Source organism: Typopeltis vanoorti, chromosome 25 (genome assembly GCF_054136105.1).
Source record: "Typopeltis vanoorti isolate ZY-2024b chromosome 25, IOZ_Tvanoo_1.0, whole genome shotgun sequence".
Classification (NCBI taxonomy): Eukaryota; Metazoa; Arthropoda; class Arachnida; order Uropygi; family Thelyphonidae; genus Typopeltis; species Typopeltis vanoorti.
The window spans coordinates 63,016,915-63,025,935 of record NC_143573.1 but is presented as its reverse complement, the minus strand read 5'-3'; positions in this window follow the sequence as shown (position 1 = coordinate 63,025,935).

Sequence of the window (9,021 nt, the reverse complement as noted above, 5' to 3'; positions counted from 1 at the left end):
TGTCATTACTTAGTACAACATGGCCAAAAATTATAGGAATTAGCGAAACTTGGTTAACCAAGAATGATATAGTTATTGGGATTGAATGTAAGGGGTACAGTATTTTCAGGCAGGACAGAGATGACAGAATGGGGGGAGGGGTTTTATTAATGATAGACGAAACATTAAAACCAAAAAAGATAGAAGTACCTCACTGTGACAGGTATGTAGAGGGTAGTTCATTAGAGGCTGTTTGGTGTGAGATAGAGATTAACAAGGTGAAATATGTAATTGGTTGTTGCTATAATCCAAGGGGAATAAGGGAGAATATAGATAGCATGTATTGGCAAATTTGCACGATGAGTAAAGGTCAAGTAATTATTATGGGGGATTTTAACTTTGGGGACATAGATTGGGGGAAGGAATGGTCACAAGGAACAAAGGAAATGGAGTTTATACAATTGTTAAGAGATAATTACCTGAGACAGCATGTGATGGAAGGGACAAGAGATTCTAGAGTGTTAGATCTGGTCATAACATCGGAGAACATATCAATAAGTAATTTAGTTACAATGTCTCCACTTGGGGAAAGCGATCATGTGGTCTTGACCTGGGAGATTGAAAGACGTACTGAATATTCTATTAAGAATGGGTATATGTGGAATTACAAGGCTGGTGATTATGGCAAGCTGAGAAGTCAGCTTTCAGCTGTATTATGGCATGAGAAATTCAAGGGGAGAGATGTTGATGGTGCGTGGGAGATTCTCAAGGAGTATTTGAAGAAAGCTGTATCAGACTGTATTCCCAGAGTCAGAAGGAGAAATCAAGTAGGAATAAAATGGATGACTAATACTATTAAACAAGAGTTGCAGATAAAGAAAAGGTTGTGGAAGACATATAAAGAAAAAGGTGATGAACGTTCCAATGAGCAATATAAGGTACAGGCAAAGAGAGTAACCTGTATGGTAAGGAAAGCCAAAGCTAATTATGAGAGGAAGCTAGCTGATGAATCCAAAAGAAACCCTAAAGAGTTCTTTCGCTATGTGGCTAGTAAAAGGAAGAATATCCATGGAAAGATTACTTTAAAAAGTGTTGATGGTAAGGAAATTACTGAAGCTAATCAAATAGTTGAGTTGCTTAGTGATCATTTCGCAAAAGTGTACCATCTTCGTAGTGATAGTGCAGTGTCAGATGTGCCATTGACTGATGAGAGTATAGAGATAGATGAAATTGAGGTGCTTAATATATTAAAGAACCTTAATGCTAACACTGCCATTGGGTTAGATGGCATATCGGCCCATGTGTTACGAGAATGTGCAAGAGAATTAGCAACTCCTCTAACCAGGATGTTTAATTTAAGCCTCAGTTCTGGTAAAGTGCCAATAGAGTGGAAAGAGGGGAAAATAGTTCCATTGCACAAGGGAGGCTCTAAGACTGATGTTGCAAATTATAGACCAATCAATATATCTGGAGTGGTGGTTAAGATTTTGGAGAAATTAGTTAAAATTAGAATTCAGGACTGGGTGGACAGCAATATGATACTTTATAAGGGGCAACATGGTTTTGTGAAAGGTAGGTCTTGCCTAAGTAATTTGCTTACGTTCTATAATAAAGTAACAGTGGAGTTGGATAAAGGAAATCCTTACTCAGTGATACTGCTTGACTTTGCAAAGGCTTTTGACAGGATTCCACATGGAACTCTGTTACATAAATTAGAGCAAATGGGTTTGGATCCGAAGATGGTGATTTGGATTAAAGGATGGCTGGCGGACAGATATCAAAGAGTGGTTTACGGAGGAGCTGAGTCCAGGAAAAGGCAAGTGACTAGTGGTGTACCTCAGGGCTCAGTTCTTGGTCCTCTATTGTTTAATTTGTACATCAATGATATTGGAAATACCTTGAATGGAAATATCCACTTGTTTGCTGATGATGCAAAATTGGGAAGAGCGATAATCAATTCAAATGATGTGGATATTTTACAGGATGACTTAAATAGGCTGACGCTATGGACTGAGGTAAATGGCTGTCAGTTCAACGTGGCTAAGTGTAAGGTGATGCACTTCGGGAGGATGACATCGCATGCTGTTTACTATATTAACGGAACTGAACTGCAGGAAGTTGATGAGACAAGAGACTTGGGAGTTATTGTGGACAGAGAACTTAAGTTTAAAGGGCATATTGCTAAGATTGCCAAAACATCACATCAAATTACATGGTTGTTGAGGAACACACTAACAAGCAGGGATAGGGAAGTTATTATTCCACTCTATAAGGCATTAATAAGGCCGCATTTGGACTATTGTGCACAGATCTGGTCGCCAGGATTTCTTGGTGAGACGGAAGTGGTAGAGAGGATTCAGAGGCGGGTTACAAAGATTGTTGCAGGTCTGTGGGATGTTCCCTATGAGGATAGATTGATGATCTGTGGGCTCCAAAAACTAGCTGATAGACGTAGGAGAGAAGATATGATAGAGGTATTTAAATTGTTAAAGGGATTTTACAGGATTGATACTGATGATATTCTTAAGACCAATGCAGGATGTGAGAGAACGAGGGGCCATCCCTGAGATTGTGTAAGAGTGTGGTTAACAAGGGTGTTAGGACTAGATTTTTTACTTGGAGGGTTGTGAATGGGTGGAATGCTTTGCCAGAACTGGTTGTGAATGCTTTAACTGTGAATGAATTTAAGGAGAGGTATGACAGATATTGTGTAAATAATGGTTAGTGTGTCAATGTCGGGTCTCCCGCGATGAGTCTTTTGACTCCATGGAGACACCGTTAAAATAATAATAATAATAATAATAATCTCGGGCAACTCGTTGCAAAGGTGGGAAAGTTCTAATCGCTATTCTTGGTATTTTCCATAATGCAAAAACACACTTCCTAGGAAATGTATGCTGTTATTACATTATGGTGGTTATTACAAATAGATACCAAAAGGTATAGCGAAAAGAACTTATATACTCTGCTATACGAGTTGTCAAACAGGTGCAACCATTAAGCTACCTAAATTTCCCCACCTTTGCAACGAGTTGCCCGAGATTGTACTACGTACTAGGACTACTTGCATTAGCTCACGCTAATAATCGCCGAAACTTTTATAGTTTACTATATTCGGCATGAAACTCTCTGATTCCAATCTTTGAGTTTCTTATTCGGTTTTAAAACAATGTGGGATTTAATATCCCCTAAATTTGAATAATGTTTATATCGCCGAAATGAAGCCTATTGGCTCTTTATATTTAAGTAAACTCCTTTTTTTTTTTTTTTGATGACCAGATGATAAATAAAGATTCTGAAGAGTCTTCAGAAAGCTATGCGAAATCTTGAAAAAAAAAAAAAACCGAAGATTTTGGAATGATAATTACAATGTAAAAATCGAAAATAACTGCGCAAAAACGGTTACATATGAAAATTTCAAAATACCTAAAAATAATAGATTTAATAAATTTTTGTGCTTAAACTAATCTAGTGTGGAAAGGCTTATGTGTTCGTTCTTCTTCTTCTTCTTCTTCTTCTTCTTCTCTCTTCCATCATCTATGTGGATGATGGTGAGGTCGAATGAACTTTTTCCACTTCTGTCTGTCCCGGGAGAGTCCGAACAATTCTGTCCAGTTTGGTGTCGCTTGTTGTGATTTGGTTTTCAGGTGCTCTTTTATTTTGTCTATCCATCTAATGCTGGGTCGTCCTTTGGATCTTTTACCTTCCATCGTTGTATTCAGGGCTTTAGATGGTGGTCTTTCTGTTCCCATTCTGGTCATATGGCCAAACCATCGCAGTCTTCTTTCTTGGATTTTGTCTATTATTGTTATTTCTTGTTTTAGTCGTTTCCTTATGTTTTCGTTTCTTGGTAGATCCAGCAGAGATACTCCAAGTAATCTTCTTAGCCAACCCATTTCAGTAACTAATATTTTTTTCTCTTCAGCCTTTTTGAGATTCCAGCATTCACTTCCATAGAGGAGTATTTTGGTTGTACTCTAGTGTATTTTCTATTAGCTGTCTTAAGTTGAATAGTTGATCAATTGTGCTTCGCCCTGGTCTGAAACCTGCTTGTTCTTCTCCTAATGCTAGTTCTATATATGGCTTAATTTGTTTTTGGAGTACTTTAGTAAAAACCTTACTTGGAATACTGAGAAGGCTAATGCCTCTGTAATTATTGCATTCTGTTTTTATCTCTTTTTTGTATATAGGAGTTATGACTGATTGGACCAAATCACTGCTTCGTTTTTGTAGATCCTTTCAAATAATGTTTTTAATGGTTCCAAAAGTTGTTCCTTTGCTGCTTTTAAGAATTATTTTAAGAATGTATTTGATCAATGCCAGGTGCTTTCCTAGTTTTCAGTTTTTCTATGCTGTGTGCTATTATTTCTTTGGTAAAGATATTTGTTTCTTATTCCATTTCATTGGTTGGAATCGCAATATCTTGGGAGCAGTTTTTATTATATAAATCTTTGAAGCATTCTTCCCATCTGGCCATTCTTTTTGTTTTACTTTCAATTAGTTATCCCTCTTTGTTTTTGATCATTATGATTTTTTTTGTCCGTGTCTTATTAAATTGATCTATTTGTTTATATAATCCATGAAGGTTATTTTCTTTTGATAACTTTTCTGCCATTTTGCATTTTTATTCTAACCGGTTATTCTTGTCTCTTTTAACTAGTTTTCTAATTTCTCTGGTTAATATATTATATTCATTTCTGTTATAGTTCTGTTTTAGTTTCATGCTATTCCTTTGATCGCTTAATTTTTACTTCATTTGAGATCCAATCCTTTTTACTTTCTTTTTCTGTGTAACCTATTGTTTTTTCTGCCGAATTTAATATTATTTCCTATAATTTTCACCAATGTTCTTCGATGTTTATATTCTGTTTTGGTAGTTCCTTCACATTTTTATCTATTCTAGTTGATATTTTCTTAGAATATTGTTGTCAATTTTTTTTTTTTTTTTTTTTTACATTTATATTTTTACATTTTAGACACTTTTGACTCTAAAAGTGCTTCCAGATTTTATTTTAACGGTATTGATGCAAACACAGATTGTTAAGAAAAGAACTATTTATTAACTTAAAAGCTAATATTTCGCTGGTATTATATCCAGCATCTTCAGAGCACACAAACAAGGTTTGTTACAACAGCGAGACAACCACAATCGGGTGTAACAGTGGGATTAGTATGAGTAACTGCAGAGTGCAACAAAATAAAAAAAACAGTAGTCCGAAGTTTTGAAAAATACTAGTCCAATTAGTAGTCTTTGAAAGTTTTGAAAAATAGTAGTCCAAAGTTTTGAGGGGAAAAAAATAAAAGACAGACTCGACTAAAAGTACATAATAATCTTGCTATACGAACACTACTGTGCAAATTTGGATATCTGATAAAATAAGCAAATTCAGGCCTCTACAGTTCTAAAGACATGAAATGCAAGATCACGCATTATGAGAATCCATTAGAATAAGAAGAAAAAATAAATGTAATGAGCAAATTGAGATAGAAATGCTGGCGGTACAGTTATTACAGTGATGTCAACGTGTACAGATTTATATACAAAAGTAAAGTAAAGTATATGGAACTATTTGTTTTTTTAGATATAAAGATATCATCATAATAATAAATACCACAAAATGCCTGTAGTACATATGCGAGGGTTCATAATCCGAGGATAGGAAAGCCTGCCATCTGTCAGAAACAAAATTAACACAAAATTGAAGAAATGTAAAAGTTATTCACAGTCACTGACCGCATGTCGTTGAATAAGAGTTGAGATAAATTACTACTTTTACTGAAAATGAAATATATAACTTGGTCATCCCTAATAAACTTTTGAATGGCGCTTTAATCAGTTTTGGAAATGCAAAATATAACAGTTGACAGTGTTAATTATTTAATATTGTATTTTTATAATTTAATATATTTATTATAACACATCATAATACTGTACTAAATGCTTCAATTTAATTGGTATTGCTTAACAATAAACAAAGAATTTCCTTCTTGAAAGTATAGTATTTTGGAGAATGCGCAGAAGCCACAACTTGGAATTACAACTGAGACTCCTGTATTAAGCATCACTGCATTAAACGTTAATAAACGCTACTTTATCTTTCAAAAATCATCCAAGTATATTAATTGTTAGTTAACTAATTATATATATATATATATATATATATATATATATAGTTGAAATTAGGATTTATTCGGGATGTATACATTTATAAAAATAAACTTAACTGACTAGAACCCGAGAAAGTATAACAAAAACCTTTAATACATCACAACTAGTTTCATCGGTGCTCCGACTTCATCAGGTGAGAAATAAAAACATAAGATATAAAATAACACGGTAAAAAATGAACTTTACAGCTTAATAAAAAGCAGAATAGTAACAGTCATATTTGAATAGGTGACCGCGTGCTACCGTTGGCATGAGTAGAATGTGTGCGACAGCTAATTTTTGAGCGCCAGTACTGGATTACTGCGCTATGGGAATCAGGTAAATTGTAGCTAAGATTATTGTTTAAATGTGAAGGGTCCAGAACTATTTCTTTTGATTCGATAATTCTTCTTTCGAATTCATCCTTGCAAATATATAAATTAGTAGTGCGTTCCCAATCAACTTGATGTGGCTGTTCTTCAAGGTTAGAGTTTGCTGAGAAAAGGACATGACTGGAAAGGGCGCTCGCTCGTGCTCTACTGTAGGAGATGTCACGTTTATGTTCCTCAAGACGAAGTGAAACAGATTTTTCTGTCTGGCCAAAATAAGGTCGACCACAGTTGCACAAAACTTTATAAACTTTATATACGCTGCCAAAACTTCGTTCTTTTCTGAGTCGACCAAAACCAAAACACAACGATCTGCATTTTCCTGGTGTTTATAAAGTTTTGTGCAACTGTGGTCGACCTTATTTTGGCCAGACAGACAAATCTGTTTCACTTCGTCTTGAGGAACATAGACGTGACATCTCCTACAGTACAGCATGAGCGAGCGCCCTTTCCAGTCATGTCCTTTTCTCAGCAAACTCTAACCTTGAAGAACAGCCACATCAAGTTGATTGGGAACGCACTACTAATTTATATATTTGCAAGGATGAATTCGAAAGAAGAATTATCGAATGAAAAGAAATAGTTCTGGACCCTTCACATTTAAACAATAATCTTAGCTACAATTTACCTGATTCCCATAGCGCAGTAATCCAGTACTGGCGCTCAAAAATTAGCTGTCGCACACATTCTACTCATGCCAACGGTAACACGCGGTCACCTATTCAAATATGACTGTTACTATTCTGCTTTTTATTAAGCTGTAAAGTTCATTTTTTACCGTGTTATTTTATATCTTATGTTTTTATTTCTCACCTGAAGAAGTCGGAGCACCGATGAAACTAGTTGTGATGTATTAAAGGTTTTTGTTATACTTTCTCGGGTTCTAGTCAGTTAAATTTATATATATATATATATATATATATATATATATATATTGATACTTCTTATAAAAAGCACTAAATTGCATTTTATTATTATTGTTGTTGTTGTCGTTGTTGTGGCATAGACACCTCCATGAAGTACGAAGACTCATCGTGGGAGGGGGGGGGTCTCGCAAACTATCAACACAATATCTTCTGCATCTTTCCTTGAAACCATTAACAGACAAAGCACTCACAACTGACAGACAACCCATTACATTTATTCACCACTCTCCAAGTGAAAAATCTAGACCTCACTTACTAACTATACTCTTATCCAACTTCCAGGAAAAACCTCTTGTTACGTTCTACTAGCCAAGTGCTGAAAGATCAATCCTATAAATTTTTTTTAACTTAAATGTTTTTATTATAACTTTTCTTTTTCGCCTATCAACCAATTTCTGCAGTTCACATGTCTACAACCTATCCTCATAAAGAATGTTCCACAGACCACTCACCATCTTGGTCACTCACCTCTGGATCCTTCCCACCACTTATCTGAGCACAGTAATCCAGTTGTAGTCGAATCAAGGCTTTATAAAGTGGAATGATAGCGCTCTTGTGAATTGTTAGGGGTATTCTTCAATAACCACGTAATTCTTTACTTAACTCCATCAATTTCCTGAAATACAGTTCCCTCAATGTGGTACACAGCTTATAATCTTTGTATCCCAGAATGCATAACTTTATACTTTTCCACATTATACTGACATCGATTATTTTTGCTCATACTGTCAGCCTATTTAAATCATCCTGCAAATTTTCTAAATAACTTTGACTATGTAACCAACTCTGTATCATTAGCAAACAACTGAATATCTCCCTTCAAATTATTTCCCTTATCATTTATGTACAAATAAAGCAGCAGTGATCCAAGCACAGAGCGCCATGGCACACACACCACTAGTCATTCTTTCTTTCTTTCCGGATTCTTTTCCTCCATATACTACTTTTTGGTATTTGTACATTATCTACCATTTTATTATTATTATTATTATTATTATTATTATTATTATTATTATTATTATTATTATTATTATTATTATTATTATTACCTGACACCTCCAGGGAGTACAAGGACTCATCGTTGGAGGGCACTCTACTTGGCTAAATACACGCACTCTCTCTGTGAATACTTATTTTTTTATTTACAGACAAAAAAAAAATTTTTGTCTGTAAATTGCATGTGTTCTGAAGGCCAATTTGTATATACACGAGATGAAAAACCCGAGTTTCCGGAAGAAAAATCCTGCTACCTTCGTATGAGATTGACTAACTCACCTTCAATTGAAAAAAGCACATATAACGATTCCCTCGTTACGACGAGAATCGAACCAAGGTCTTTTCCAATCGAAGGGAGCAATGTTCTGCTTATCAATATCACCAGTTTCATATTCACGCCCATTTATGCAGTTTGCATAGCAGAGTTCCATGTAGTATCCTGTCAAACGCTTTTGTAAAATCCAGCAGAATCATAATGTAGCCATTTCGTTTATCCAATTCAGCTATCACTTTATTATAAAAAAGTTAGTAGATTACTAAGGCATGACCAGCCCTTCACAAAACTATGCTCCCATCATGGAGT